We start from the raw sequence: 14,380 nt of genomic DNA, 5'->3' as shown, positions 1-14,380 counted from the left end.
GTGGGTAGAGTCCAGTCAGTGGTGTGTGGGTAGAGTCCAGTGAGTGTGGGTAGAGTCCAGTGAGTGTGTGGGTAGTCAGTGTGGGTAGAGTCAGTGAGTGTGTGGGTAGAGTCAGTGAGTGTGTGGGTAGAGTCCAGTGAGTGTGTGGGTAGAGTCCAGTCAGTGTGGGTAGAGTCCAGTGAGTGTGTGGTGAGAGTCCAGTGAGTGTGTCCAGTCAGTGTGTGTGGGTAGAGTCCAGTCCAGTGTGTGGGGTAGAGTCCAGTCAGTGTGTGGGTAGAGTCAGTCAGTGTGGGTGGAGTCCAGTCAGTGTGTGGTAGAGTCCAGTGTGGGTAGGTCAGTGTGTGGTAGAGTGTGTGGGTAGAGTCCAGTGAGTGTGTGGGTAGAGTCAGTCAGTGTGTGGAGTCCAGTGAGTGTGTGGATAGAGTCCAGTCAGTGTGTGGGTAGAGTCCAGTCAGTGTGTGGGTAGAGTCCAGTGGTGTGTGGAGTAAAGTCCAGTGAGTGTGTGGGTAGAGTCCAGTGAGTGTGTGGGTAGAGTCCAGTGAGTGTGTGGATAGAGTCCAGTGAGTGTGTGGAGAGTCCAGTGAGTGTGTGGGTAGAGTAGAGTCCAGTGGTGTGTGGAGACCAGTCAGTGTGTGGGTAGAGTCCAGTGAGTGTGTGGGTGAATAGAGTCCAGTGTGTGTGGATAGAGTCCAGTGAGTGTGTGGGTAGAGTCCAGTGAGTGTGTGGGTAGAGTCCAGTGAGTGTGTGGGTGAGACCAGTCAGTGTGTGGGTAGAGTCCAGTCAGTGTGTGGGTAGAGTCAGTCAGTGTGTGGGTAGAGTCCAGTGAGTGTGTGGGTAGAGTCCAGTGTGTGTGGGTAGAGTCCAGTCAGTGTGTGGGTAGAGTCCAGTCAGTGTGGGTAGAGTCCAGTGAGTGTGTGGGTAGAGTCCAGTCAGTGTGTGGGTGGAGAGTCCAGTCCAGTGTGTGGGTGGAGTCCGGTCGTGTGTGGTGGGTAGAGTCAGTGGTGTGTGGGTGAGTCAGTGTGTGTGTGGGTGGTCCAGTCAGTGTGTGGGTAGAGTCCAGTGAGTGTGTGGGTAGAGTGTGTGGGTAGGTCCAGTCAGTGTGTGGTAGAGTCCAGTGAGTGTGTGGGTAGAGTCCAGTGAGTGTGTGGGTGGGAGTCCAGTGAGTGTGTGGGTGGAGTCCAGTGAGTGTGTGGATGGAGTCAGTGAGTGTGGGTAGTGGTGTGTGGGTAGAGTCCAGTGAGTGTGTGGGTAGAGACCAGTCAGTGTGTGGGTAGAGTCCAGTCAGTGTGTGGGTAGAGTGTCAGTGTGGGTAGAATCCAGTCAGTGTGTGGGTAGAGTCCAGTCAGTGTGGGTAGAGTCCAGTGTGTGGGTAGAGTCCAGTCAGTGTGTGGGTGTGTGGGGGTAGAGTCCAGTCAGTCGTCAGTGAGTGTGGGTAGAGTCCAGTCAGAGTCCAGTCAGTGTGTGGGTGTGTGGGTAGAGTCCAGTCAGTGTGGGTAGAGTCCAGTCAGTGTGGGGTAGAGTCCAGTGTGTGGGTAGAGTCCAGTGAGTGTGTGGGTAGAGACCAGTGAGTGTGTGGTCCAGTGGTGTGTCCAGTCAGTGTGTGTGGATAGAGTCCAGTGAGTGTGTGGGTAGAGTCCAGTGAGTGTGTGGGTAGAGTCCAGTCAGTGTGTGGGTAGAGTCCAGTGTGTGTGGGTAGAGTCCAGTCAGTGTGGGTAGAGTCCAGTGTGTGGGTAGAGTCCAGTCAGTGTGTGGGTAGAGTCCAGTGAGTGTGTGGGTAGAGTCCAGTCAGTGTGTGGGTAGAGTCCAGTCAGTGTGTGGGTGGAGTCAGTGTGTGGGTAGAGTCCAGTGTGTGTGTGTGTGAGTAGAGTCCAGTGAGTGTGTGGGTAGAGTCCAGTGAGTGTGTGGAGTCCAGTGTGATAGAGTCCAGTGAGTGTGAGTGGTGGATAGAGTCCAGTGTGTGGGTAGAGTCCGGTGTGTGGGTGGAGTCCAGTGAGTGTGTGGGTGAGTGTGTGGTAGAGTCCAGTGAGTGTGTGGATAGAGTCCAGTGAGTGTGTGGGTAGAGTCCAGTGGTGTGTGGGTAGAGTCCAGTGAGTGTGTGGGTAGAGTCCAGTGAGTGTGTGGGTGAGACCAGTCAGTGTGTGGGTAGAGTCCAGTCAGTGTGTGGTAGAGTCGAGTCAGTGTGTGGTAGAGTCCAGTGTGTGGGTAGAGTCAGTCAGTGTGTGGGTAGAGTCCAGTCAGTGTGGGTAGAGTCCAGTGAGTGTGTGGGTAGAGTCCAGTCAGTGTGTGGTAGAGGTCCAGTCAGTGTGTGGATAGAGTCCAGTGAGTGTGTGGGTAGAGTCCAGTGAGTGTGTGGGTAGAGTCCAGTGAGTGTGTGGGTAGAGTCCAGTGAGTGTGTGGGTAGAGTCAGTGAGTGTGTGGGTAGAGACCAGTCAGTGTGTGGGTAGAGTCCAGTGAGTGTGTGGGTAGAGTCCAGTGAGTGTGTGGGTAGAGTCAGTCAGTGTGGGTAGAGTCAGTCAGTGTGTGGGGTAGAGTCCAGTCAGTGTGTGGGTAGAGTCCGGTCAGTGTGTGGGTGAAGTCAGTCAGTGTGTGGGTAGAGTCCAGTCAGTGTGTGGTCCAGTGAGTTTGTGGTAGAGTCCAGTGAGTGTGTGGGTAGAGTCCAGTGAGTGTGGGATAGAGTCCAGTGAGTGTGTGGATAGAGTCCATTCAGTGTGTGGGTAGAGTCCGGTCGGTGTGGGGTAAGTCCAGTCAGTGTGTGTGTAGAGTCCAGTCAGTGTGTGTGAGTCCAGTGAGTTTGTGGTAGAGTCCAGTGAGTGTGTGGGTAGAGTCCAGTGAGTGTGTGGATAGAGTCAGTGAGTGTGTGGATAGAGTCCAGTGAGTGTGTGGGTAGAGTCCAGTGTGTGTGGGTAGAGTCCAGTGAGTGTGTGGGTAGAGTCCAGTCAGTTGTGGGGTAGAGTCCAGTGTGTGTGGGTAGAGTCCAGTGAGTGTGTGGGTAGAGTCAGTGTGTGTGGATAGAGTCCGGTGAGTGTGTGGGTAGAGTCCAGTGAGTGTGTGGGTAGAGTCCAGTGGAGTGTGTGGGTAGTCCAGTGTGTGGGTGAGACCAGTCAGTGTGTGGGTGAAGTCCAGTGAGTGTGTGGGTAGAGTCCAGTCAGTGTGTGGGTAGAGTCCAGTGTGTGGGTGAGTGTGTGGGTAGAGTCCAGTGAGTGTGTGGGTGAGAGTCCAGTGAGTGTGTGGGTAGAGTCCAGTCAGTGTGGGTGAGTCAGTCAGTGTGGGTAGAGTCCAGTCAGTGTGTGGGTAGTCCAGTCAGTGTGGGTAGAGTCCAGTCAGTGTGGGTGAGTCCAGTCAGTGTGTGGGTAGAGTCCAGTGAGTGTGTGAATAGAGACCAGTGAGTATGTGGTAGAGTCCAGTGAGTGTGTGGGTAGAGTCCAGTGAGTGTGTGGGTAGAGTCCAGTGAGTGTGTGGGTAGAGTCCAGTGAGTGTGTGGGTAGAGTCCAGTGAGTGTGTGGGTAGAGACCAGTCAGTGTGTGGGTAGAGTCCAGTGAGTGTGTGGTAGAGTCAGTCAGTGTGTGGGTAGAGTCCAGTGAGTGTGTGGGTGGAGTCCAGTGAGTGTGTGGGTAGAGTCCGGTGAGTGTGGGTAGAGTCCAGTGAGTGTGTGTGGTAGAGTCCAGTCAGTGTGTGTAGAGTCCAGTGAGTGTGTGTAGAGAGTCCAGTGAGTGTGTGGATGTCCAGAGTCCAGTCCGGTGAGTGTGTGGGTAGAGTCCAGTGAGTGTGTGGGTAGAGTCCAGTGAGTGTGTGGGTAGAGACCAGTCAGTGTGTGGGTAGAGTCCAGTCAGTGTGTGGGTAGAGTCCAGTCAGTGTGTGGGTAGAGTCCAGTCAGTGTGTGGGTGTGGGTGAGAGTCAGTGTGTGGGTAGAGTCCAGTGAGTGTGTGGGTCAGTGGTCAGAGTCCAGTCAGTGTGTGGGTAGAGTCAGTGAGTGTGTGGGTAGAGTCCAGTGAGTGTGTGGGTAGAGTCCAGTGAGTGTGTGGGTAGAGTCCAGTCAGTGTGTGGTAGAGTCCAGTCAGTGTGTGGGTAGAGTCCAGTCAGTGTGTGGGTGAGTCCAGTGAGTGTGGGTAGAGTCCAGTGAGTGTGTGGGTAGAGTCCAGTCAGTGTGTGGGTGGTCAGTGTGTGGGTAGAGTCCAGTCAGTGTGTGGGTAGAGTCCAGTCAGTGTGTGGGTGAGTCCAGTCAGTGTGTGTAGAGTCCAGTCAGTTTGTGGGTAGAGTCCAGTGAGTGTGTGGGTAGAGTCCAGTGAGTGTGTGTGGATAGAGTCCATTCAGTGTGTGGGTAGAGTCCGGTCAGTGTGTGGGTAAAAGTCCAGTCAGTGTGTGGGTAGAGTCCAGTCAGTGTGTGTAGAGTCCAGTGAGTTTGTGAGTAGAGTGGAGTGTGGGGTAGAGTCCAGTGAGTGTGTGGATAGAGTCCAGTGAGTGTGTGGATAGAGTCCAGTGAGTGTGTGGGTAGAGTCCAGTGAGTGTGTGGGTAGAGTCCAGTGAGTGTGTGGGTAGAGACCAGTCAGTGTGTGGGTAGAGTCCAGTGTGTGTGTGGTAGAGTCCAGTGAGTGTGTGGATAGAGTCCAGTGTGTGGATAGAGTCCAGTGAGTGTGTGGGTGAGGGTGAGTGTGTGGGTAGAGTCCAGTGAGTGTGTGGGTAGAGACCAGTCAGTGTGTGGGTAGAGTCCAGTCAGTGTGTGGGTAGAGTCCAGTGAGTGTGTGGGTAGAGTCCAGTGTGTGGTAGAGTCAGTCAGTGTGGGGTAGAGTCCAGTGAGTGTGTGGGTAGAGTCCAGTGAGTGTGTGGGTAGAGTCCAGTCAGTGTGGGTAGAGTCCAGTCAGTGTGTGGGTAGAGTCCAGTCAGTGTGTGGGTAGAGTCCAGTCAGTGTGGGTAGAGTCCAGTCAGTGTGGGTAGAGTCCAGTCAGTGTGTGGGTAGAGTCCAGTGAGTGTGTGAATAGAGACCAGTGTATGTGGTAGAGTCCAGTCAGTATGTGGGTAGAGTCCAGTGAGTGTGTGGATAGAGTCCAGTGAGTGTGTGGGTAGAGTCCAGTGAGTGTGTGGGTAGAGTCCAGTGAGTGTGTGGGTAGAGTCCAGTGTGTGTGGGTAGAGACCAGTCCCAGTGAGTGTGTGGGTAGAGTCCAGTGTGTGGGTAGAGTCCAGTGTGTGGTAGAGTCCAGTCAGTGTGTGGGTAGAGTCCAGTGAGTGTGTGGGTAGAGTCCAGTCAGTGTGTGGGTAGAGTCCAGTCAGTGTGTGGGTAGAGTCCAGTCAGTGTGTGGGTAGAGTCCAGTCAGTGTGTGTAGAGTGTGTTTGTGAGTAGAGTCCAGTGGTGTGGTAGAGTCCAGTGTGTGTGGGTAGAGTCCAGTCAGTGTGTGGGTAGAGTCCAGTGAGTGTGTGGTAGGAGTCAGTGAGTGTGTGGATAGAGTCCAGTGAGTGTGTGGGTAGAGTCCAGTGAGTGTGTGGTAGAGTCAGTGAGTGTGTGGGTAGAGTCCAGTGAGTGTGTGAAGAGTCCAGTGAGTGTGTGGATAGAGTCCAGTGAGTGTGTGGGTAGAGTCCAGTGAGTGTGTGGGTAGAGTCCAGTGAGTGTGTGGGTAGAGTCCAGTGAGTGTGTGGGTAGAGACCAGTCAGTGTGTGGGTAGAGTCCAGTCAGTGTGTGGGTAGAGTCCAGTCAGTGTGGGTAGAGTCCAGTCAGTGTGGGTAGAGTCAGTCAGTGTGTGGGTAGAGTCCAGTCAGTGTGTGGGTAGAGTCCAGTGAGTGTGTGGGTAGAGTCAGTCAGTGTGGGTAGAGTCAGTCAGTGTGTGGATAGAGTCCAGTGAGTGTGTGGGTAGAGTCCAGTGAGTGTGTGTAGAGTCCAGTGAGTTTGGGTAGAGTCCAGTGAGTGTGTGGGTAGAGTCCAGTGAGTGTGTGGATAGAGTCCAGTGAGTGTGTGGATAGAGTCCATTCAGTGTGTGGGTAGAGTCCGGTCAGTGTGTGGGTAAAGTCCAGTCAGTGTGTGTGTAGAGTCCAGTCAGTGTGTGTAGAGTCCAGTGAGTTTGTGAGTAGAGTCCAGTGAGTGTGTGGGTAGAGTCCAGTGAGTGTGTGGATAGAGTCCAGTGAGTGTGTGGATAGAGTCCAGTGAGAGTCCAGTGAGTGTGTGGGTAGAGTCCAGTGAGTGTGTGGTAGAGACCAGTCAGTGTGTGGGTAGAGTCCAGTGAGTGTGTGGGTGAGCCTGTCCAGTGAGTGTGTGGATAGAGTCCAGTGAGTGTGTGGATAGAGTCCAGTGAGTGTGTGGGTAGAGTCCAGTGAGTGTGTGGGTAGAGTCCAGTGAGTGTGTGGGTAGAGACCAGTCAGTGTGTGGGTAGAGTCCAGTGAGTGTGTGGGTAGAGTCCAGTCAGTGTGTGGGTAGAGTCCAGTCACTGTGTGGGTAGAGTCCAGTGAGTGTGTGGGTAGAGTCCAGTCAGTGTGGGTAGAGTCCAGTCAGTGTGTGGGTAGAGTCCAGTCAGTGTGGGTAGAGTCCAGTGTGTGGGTAGAGTCCAGTCAGTGTGGGTAGAGTCCAGTCAGTGTGTGGGTATCGTCCAGTCAGTGTGTGGGGTAGAGTCCAGTGTGGAGTCCAGTCAGTGTGTGGGTAGAGTCCAGTCAGTGTGTGGGGTAGAGTCCAGTCAGTGTGTGGGTAGAGTCCAGTCAGTGTGTGGGTAGAGTCCAGTCAGTGTGGGTAGAGTCAGTCAGTGTGTGGTAGAGTCCAGTGAGTGTGTGGTAGAGACCAGTGAGTGTGTGAGTAGAGTCCAGTGAGTGTGTGGGTAGTCCAGTGAGTGTGTGGATAGAGTCCAGTGAGTGTGTGGGTAGAGTCCAGTGAGTGTGTGGGTGAGTGTGTGGTAGAGTCCAGTGAGTGTGTGGGTAGAGACCAGTCAGTGTGGGTAGAGTCCAGTCAGTGTGTGGGTAGAGTGTGGGGAATCCAGTCAGTGTGTGGGTAGAGTCCAGTCAGTGTGGGTAGAGTCCAGTCAGTGTGTGGGTAGAGTCCAGTCAGTGTGTGGTAGAGTCCAGTGAGTGTGTGGGTAGAGTCCAGTCAGTGTGTGGGTAGAGTCCAGTGAGTGTGTGGGTATCGTCCGGTGTGTGGGTAGAGTCCAGTCAGTGTGGGTAGAGTCCAGTCAGTGTGGGGTAGTCCAGTCAGTGTGTGGGTAGAGTCCAGTCAGTGTGGGTAGAGTCCAGTCAGTGTGGAGTCCAGTCAGTGTGTGGGTAGAGTCCAGTGAGTGTGTGAATAGAGACCAGTGAGTATGTGAGTAGAGTCCAGTGAGTATGTGGGTAGAGTCCAGTGAGTGTGTGGATAGAGTCCAGTGAGTGTGTGGGTAGAGTCCAGTGAGTGTGTGGGTAGAGTCCAGTGAGTGTGTGGGTAGAGACCAGTCAGTGTGTGGGTAGAGTCCAGTGAGTGTGTGGGTAGAGTCCAGTCAGTGTGTGGGTAGAGTCCAGTCAGTGTGGGTAGATTCCAGTCAGTGTGTGGGTAGAGTCCAGTGAGTGTGTGGGTAGAGTCCAGTGAGTGTGTGGGTAGAGTCCAGTCAGTGTGTGGGTAGAGTCCGGTCAGTGTGTGGGTAAAGTCCAGTCAGTGTGTGTGTAGAGTCCAGTCAGTGTGTGTAGAGTCCAGTGAGTTTGTGAGTAGAGTCCAGTGAGTGTGTGGGTAGAGTCCAGTGAGTGTGTGGGTAGAGTCCAGTGAGTGTGTGGGTAGAGACCAGTCAGTGTGTGGGTAGAGTCCAGTGAGTGTGTGGGTAGAGTCCAGTGAGTGTGTGGATAGAGTCCAGTGAGTGTGTGGATAGAGTCCAGTGAGTGTGTGGGTAGAGTCCAGTGAGTGTGTGGGTAGAGTCCAGTGAGTGTGTGGGTAGAGACCAGTCAGTGTGTGGGTAGAGTCCAGTGAGTGTGTGGGTAGAGTCCAGTCAGTGTGTGGGTAGAGTCCAGTCACTGTGTGGGTAGAGTCCAGTGAGTGTGTGGGTAGAGTCCAGTCAGTGTGGGTAGAGTACAGTCAGTGTGTGGGTAGAGTCCAGTCAGTGTGTGGGTAGAGTCCAGTGAGTGTGTGGGTAGAGTCCAGTCAGTGTGGGTAGAGTCCAGTCAGTGTGTGGGTATCGTCCAGTCAGTGTGTGGGTAGAGTCCAGTCAGTGTGAGTCCAGTCAGTGTGTGGGTAGAGTCCAGTCAGTGTGTGGGTAGAGTCCAGTCAGTGTGTGGGTAGAGTCCAGTCAGTGTGTGGGTAGAGTCCAGTCAGTGTGTGGGTAGAGTCCAGTCAGTGTGGGTAGAGTCCAGTCAGTGTGTGGGTAGAGTCCAGTGAGTGTGTGAGTAGAGACCAGTGAGTGTGTGAGTAGAGTCCAGTGAGTGTGTGGGTAGAGTCCAGTGAGTGTGTGGATAGAGTCCAGTGAGTGTGTGGGTAGAGTCCAGTGAGTGTGTGGGTAGAGTCCAGTGAGTGTGTGGGTAGAGTCCAGTGAGTGTGTGGGTAGAGACCAGTCAGTGTGTGGGTAGAGTCCAGTCAGTGTGTGGGTAGAGTCGAGTCAGTGTGGGTAGAATCCAGTCAGTGTGTGGGTAGAGTCCAGTCAGTGTGGGTAGAGTACAGTCAGTGTGTGGGTAGAGTCCAGTCAGTGTGTGGGTAGAGTCCAGTGAGTGTGTGGGTAGAGTCCAGTCAGTGTGTGGGTAGAGTCCAGTGAGTGTGTGGGTATCGTCCAGTGAGTGTGTGGGTAGAGTCCAGTCAGTGTGGGTAGAGTCCAGTCAGTGTGTGGGTAGAGTCCAGTCAGTGTGTGGGTAGAGTCCAGTCAGTGTGGGTAGAGTCCAGTCAGTGTGGGTAGAGTCCAGTCAGTGTGTGGGTAGAGTCCAGTGAGTGTGTGAATAGAGACCAGTGAGTATGTGAGTAGAGTCCAGTGAGTATGTGGGTAGAGTCCAGTGAGTGTGTGGATAGAGTCCAGTGAGTGTGTGGGTAGAGTCCAGTGAGTGTGTGGGTAGAGTCCAGTGAGTGTGTGGGTAGAGACCAGTCAGTGTGTGGGTAGAGTCCAGTGAGTGTGTGGGTAGAGTCCAGTCAGTGTGTGGGTAGAGTCCAGTCAGTGTGGGTAGAGTCCAGTCAGTGTGTGGGTAGAGTCCAGTGAGTGTGTGGGTAGAGTCCAGTGAGTGTGTGGGTAGAGTCCAGTCAGTGTGGGGTAGAGTCCAGTCAGTGTGGGGTAAAGTCCAGTCAGTGTGTGTGTAGAGTCCAGTCAGTGTGTGTAGAGTCCAGTGAGTTTGTGGTAGAGTCCAGTGAGTGTGTGGTAGAGTCCAGTGAGTGTGTGGATAGAGTCCAGTGAGTGTGTGGGTAGAGTCCAGTGAGTGTGTGAATAGAGTCCAGTGAGTGTGTGGATAGAGTCCAGTGAGTGTGTGGGTAGAGTCCAGTGAGTGTGTGGATAGAGTCCAGTGAGTGTGTGGGTAGAGTCCAGTGAGTGTGTGAATAGAGTCCAGTGAGTGTGTGGATAGAGTCCAGTGAGTGTGTGGGTAGAGTCCAGTGAGTGTGTGGATAGAGTCCAGTGTGTGGGTAGAGTCCAGTGGTGTGTGAGTCCAGTGAGTGTGTGGATAGAGTCCAGTGAGTGTGTGGGTAGAGTCCAGTGAGTGTGTGGGTAGAGACCAGTCAGTGTGTGGGTAGAGTCCAGTGAGTGTGTGGGTAGAGTCCAGTCAGTGTGTGGGTAGAGTCCAGTCAGTGTGTGGGTAGAGTCCAGTCAGTGTGTGGGTAGAGTCCAGTCAGTGTGTGGGTAGAGTCCAGTCAGTGTGGGTAGAGTCCGGTCAGTGTGTGGGTAAAGTCCAGTCAGTGTGTGGGTAGAGTCCAGTCAGTGTGTGTAGAGTCCAGTGAGTTTGTGAGTAGAGTCCAGTGAGTGTGTGGGTAGAGTCCAGTGAGTGTGTGGATAGAGTCCAGTGAGTGTGTGGATAGAGTCCATTCAGTGTGTGGGTAGAGTCCGGTCAGTGTGTGGGTAAAGTCCAGTCAGTGTGTGTGTAGAGTCCAGTCAGTGTGTGTAGAGTCCAGTGAGTTTGTGAGTAGAGTCCAGTGAGTGTGTGGGTAGAGTCCAGTGAGTGTGTGGATAGAGTCCAGTGAGTGTGTGGATAGAGTCCAGTGAGTGTGTGGGTAGAGTCCAGTGAGTGTGTGGGTAGAGTCCAGTGAGTGTGTGGGTAGAGACCAGTCAGTGTGTGGGTAGAGTCCAGTGAGTGTGTGGGTAGAGTCCAGTGAGTGTGTGGATAGAGTCCAGTGAGTGTGTGGATAGAGTCCAGTGAGTGTGTGGGTAGAGTCCAGTGAGTGTGTGGGTAGAGTCCAGTGAGTGTGTGGGTAGAGACCAGTCAGTGTGTGGGTAGAGTCCAGTGAGTGTGTGGGTAGAGTCCAGTCAGTGTGTGGGTAGAGTCCAGTCACTGTGTGGGTAGAGTCCAGTGAGTGTGTGGGTAGAGTCCAGTCAGTGTGGGTAGAGTACAGTCAGTGTGTGGGTAGAGTCCAGTCAGTGTGTGGGTAGAGTCCAGTGAGTGTGTGGGTAGAGTCCAGTCAGTGTGGGTAGAGTCCAGTCAGTGTGTGGGTATCGTCCAGTCAGTGTGTGGGTAGAGTCCAGTCAGTGTGAGTCCAGTCAGTGTGTGGGTAGAGTCCAGTCAGTGTGTGGGTAGAGTCCAGTCAGTGTGTGGGTAGAGTCCAGTCAGTGTGTGGGTAGAGTCCAGTCAGTGTGGGTAGAGTCCAGTCAGTGTGTGGGTAGAGTCCAGTGAGTGTGTGAGTAGAGACCAGTGAGTGTGTGAGTAGAGTCCAGTGAGTGTGTGGGTAGAGTCCAGTGAGTGTGTGGATAGAGTCCAGTGAGTGTGTGGGTAGAGTCCAGTGAGTGTGTGGGTAGAGTCCAGTGAGTGTGTGGGTAGAGTCCAGTGAGTGTGTGGGTAGAGACCAGTCAGTGTGTGGGTAGAGTCCAGTCAGTGTGTGGGTAGAGTCCAGTCAGTGTGGGTGAATCCAGTCAGTGTGTGGGTAGAGTCCAGTCAGTGTGGGTAGAGTACAGTCAGTGTGTGGGTAGAGTCCAGTCAGTGTGTGGGTAGAGTCCAGTGAGTGTGTGGGTAGAGTCCAGTCAGTGTGTGGGTAGAGTCCAGTGAGTGTGTGGGTATCGTCCAGTGAGTGTGTGGGTAGAGTCCAGTCAGTGTGGGTAGAGTCCAGTCAGTGTGTGGGTAGAGTCCAGTCAGTGTGTGGGTAGAGTCCAGTCAGTGTGGGTAGAGTCCAGTCAGTGTGGGTAGAGTCCAGTCAGTGTGTGGGTAGAGTCCAGTCAGTGTGTGGGTAGAGTCCAGTGAGTGTGTGGGTAGAGACCAGTCAGTGTGTGGGTAGAGTCCAGTGAGTGTGTGGGTAGAGTCCAGTCAGTGTGTGGGTAGAGTCCAGTCAGTGTGGGTAGAGTCCAGTCAGTGTGTGGGTAGAGTCCAGTGAGTGTGTGGGTAGAGTCCAGTGAGTGTGTGGGTAGAGTCCAGTCAGTGTGTGGGTAGAGTCCGGTCAGTGTGTGGGTAAAGTCCAGTCAGTGTGTGTGTAGAGTCCAGTCAGTGTGTGTAGAGTCCAGTGAGTTTGTGAGTAGAGTCCAGTGAGTGTGTGGGTAGAGTCCAGTGAGTGTGTGAATAGAGTCCAGTGAGTGTGTGGATAGAGTCCAGTGAGTGTGTGGGTAGAGTCCAGTGAGTGTGTGGGTAGAGTCCAGTGAGTGTGTGAATAGAGACCAGTGAGTATGTGAGTAGAGTCCAGTGAGTATGTGGGTAGAGTCCAGTGAGTGTGTGGATAGAGTCCAGTGAGTGTGTGGGTAGAGTCCAGTGAGTGTGTGGGTAGAGTCCAGTGAGTGTGTGGGTAGAGACCAGTCAGTGTGTGGGTAGAGTCCAGTGAGTGTGTGGGTAGAGTCCAGTCAGTGTGTGGGTAGAGTCCAGTCAGTGTGGGTAGAGTCCAGTCAGTGTGTGGGTAGAGTCCAGTGAGTGTGTGGGTAGAGTCCAGTGAGTGTGTGGGTAGAGTCCAGTCAGTGTGTGGGTAGAGTCCGGTCAGTGTGTGGGTAAAGTCCAGTCAGTGTGTGTGTAGAGTCCAGTCAGTGTGTGTAGAGTCCAGTGAGTTTGTGAGTAGAGTCCAGTGAGTGTGTGGGTAGAGTCCAGTGAGTGTGTGGATAGAGTCCAGTGAGTGTGTGGGTAGAGTCCAGTGAGTGTGTGGTAGAGTCCAGTGAGTGTGTGGATAGAGTCCAGTGAGTGTGTGGGTAGAGTCCAGTGAGTGTGTGGGTAGAGTCCAGTGAGTGTGTGGGTAGAGTCCAGTGAGTGTGTGAATAGAGTCCAGTGAGTGTGTGGATAGAGTCCAGTGAGTGTGTGGGTAGAGTCCAGTGAGTGTGTGGGTAGAGTCCAGTGAGTGTGTGGGTAGAGTCCAGTGAGTGTGTGGGTAGAGACCAGTCAGTGTGTGGGTAGAGTCCAGTCAGTGTGTGGGTAGAGTCCAGTCAGTGTGTGGGTAGAGTCCAGTCAGTGTGGGTAGAGTACAGTCAGTGTGTGGGTAGAGTCCAGTCAGTGTGTGGGTAGAGTCCAGTGAGTGTGTGGGTAGAGTCCAGTGAGTGTGTGGGTAGAGTCCAGTCAGTGTGGGGGTAGAGTCCAGTCAGTGTGGGTAGAGTCCAGTCAGTGTGGGTAGAGTCCAGTCAGTGTGTGGGTAGAGTCCAGTGAGTGTGTGAATAGAGACCAGTGAGTATGTGAGTAGAGTCCAGTGAGTATGTGGGTAGAGTCCAGTGAGTGTGTGGATAGAGTCCAGTGAGTGTGTGGGTAGAGTCCAGTGAGTGTGTGGGTAGAGTCCAGTGAGTGTGTGGGTAGAGACCAGTCAGTGTGTGGGTAGAGTCCAGTGAGTGTGTGGGTAGAGTCCAGTCAGTGTGTGGTAGAGTCCAGTCAGTGTGGGTAGAGTCCAGTCAGTGTGTGGGTAGAGTCCAGTGAGTGTGTGGGTAGAGTCCAGTGAGTGTGTGGGTAGAGTCCAGTCAGTGTGTGGGTAGAGTCCGGTCAGTGTGTGGGTAAAGTCCAGTCAGTGTGTGTGTAGAGTCCAGTCAGTGTGTGTAGAGTCCAGTGAGTTTGTGAGTAGAGTCCAGTGAGTGTGTGGGTAGAGTCCAGTGAGTGTGTGGATAGAGTCCAGTGAGTGTGTGGGTAGAGTCCAGTGAGTGTGTGAATAGAGTCCAGTGAGTGTGTGGATAGAGTCCAGTGAGTGTGTGGGTAGAGTCCAGTGAGTGTGTGGGTAGAGTCCAGTGAGTGTGTGGGTAGAGTCCAGTGAGTGTGTGAATAGAGTCCAGTGAGTGTGTGGATAGAGTCCAGTGAGTGTGTGGGTAGAGTCCAGTGAGTGTGTGGGTAGAGTCCAGTGAGTGTGTGGGTAGAGTCCAGTGAGTGTGTGGGTAGAGACCAGTCAGTGTGTGGGTAGAGTCCAGTCAGTGTGTGGGTAGAGTCCAGTCAGTGTGTGGGTAGAGTCCAGTCAGTGTGGGTAGAGTACAGTCAGTGTGTGGGTAGAGTCCAGTCAGTGTGTGGGTAGAGTCCAGTGAGTGTGTGGGTAGAGTCCAGTGAGTGTGTGGGTAGAGTCCAGTCAGTGTGGGGGTAGAGTCCAGTCAGTGTGGGTAGAGTCCAGTCAGTGTGGGTAGAGTCCAGTCAGTGTGTGGGTAGAGTCCAGTGAGTGTGTGAATAGAGACCAGTGAGTATGTGAGTAGAGTCCAGTGAGTATGTGGGTAGAGTCCAGTGAGTGTGTGGATAGAGTCCAGTGAGTGTGTGGGTAGAGTCCAGTGAGTGTGTGGGTAGAGTCCAGTGAGTGTGTGGGTAGAGACCAGTCAGTGTGTGGGTAGAGTCCAGTGAGTGTGTGGGTAGAGTCCAGTCAGTGTGTGGGTAGAGTCCAGTCAGTGTGGGTAGAGTCCAGTCAGTGTGTGGGTAGAGTCCAGTGAGTGTGTGGGTAGAGTCCAGTCAGTGTGTGGGTAGAGTCCAGTCAGTGTGTGGGTAGAGTCCGGTCAGTGTGTGGGTAAAGTCCAGTCAGTGTGTGTGTAGAGTCCAGTCAGTGTGTGTAGAGTCCAGTGAGTTTGTGAGTAGAGTCCAGTGAGTGTGTGGGTAGAGTCCAGTGAGTGTGTGGATAGAGTCCAGTGAGTGTGTGGGTAGAGTCCAGTGAGTGTGTGAATAGAGTCCAGTGAGTGTGTGGATAGAGTCCAGTGAGTGTGTGGGTAGAGTCCAGTGAGTGTGTGGGTAGAGTCCAGTGAGTGTGTGGGTAGAGTCCAGTGAGTGTGTGAATAGAGTCCAGTGAGTGTGTGGATAGAGTCCAGTGAGTGTGTGGGTAGAGTCCAGTGAGTGTGTGGGTAGAGTCCAGTGAGTGTGTGGGTAGAGACCAGTCAGTGTGTGGGTAGAGTCCAGTCAGTGTGTGGGTAGAGTCGAGTCAGTGTGG

The sequence above is a fragment of the Oncorhynchus nerka genome, linkage group LG13, assembly GCF_034236695.1.
Source record: "Oncorhynchus nerka isolate Pitt River linkage group LG13, Oner_Uvic_2.0, whole genome shotgun sequence".
Taxonomy (NCBI): Eukaryota; Metazoa; Chordata; class Actinopteri; order Salmoniformes; family Salmonidae; genus Oncorhynchus; species Oncorhynchus nerka.
Note: the sequence above shows the minus strand (reverse complement) of the source record.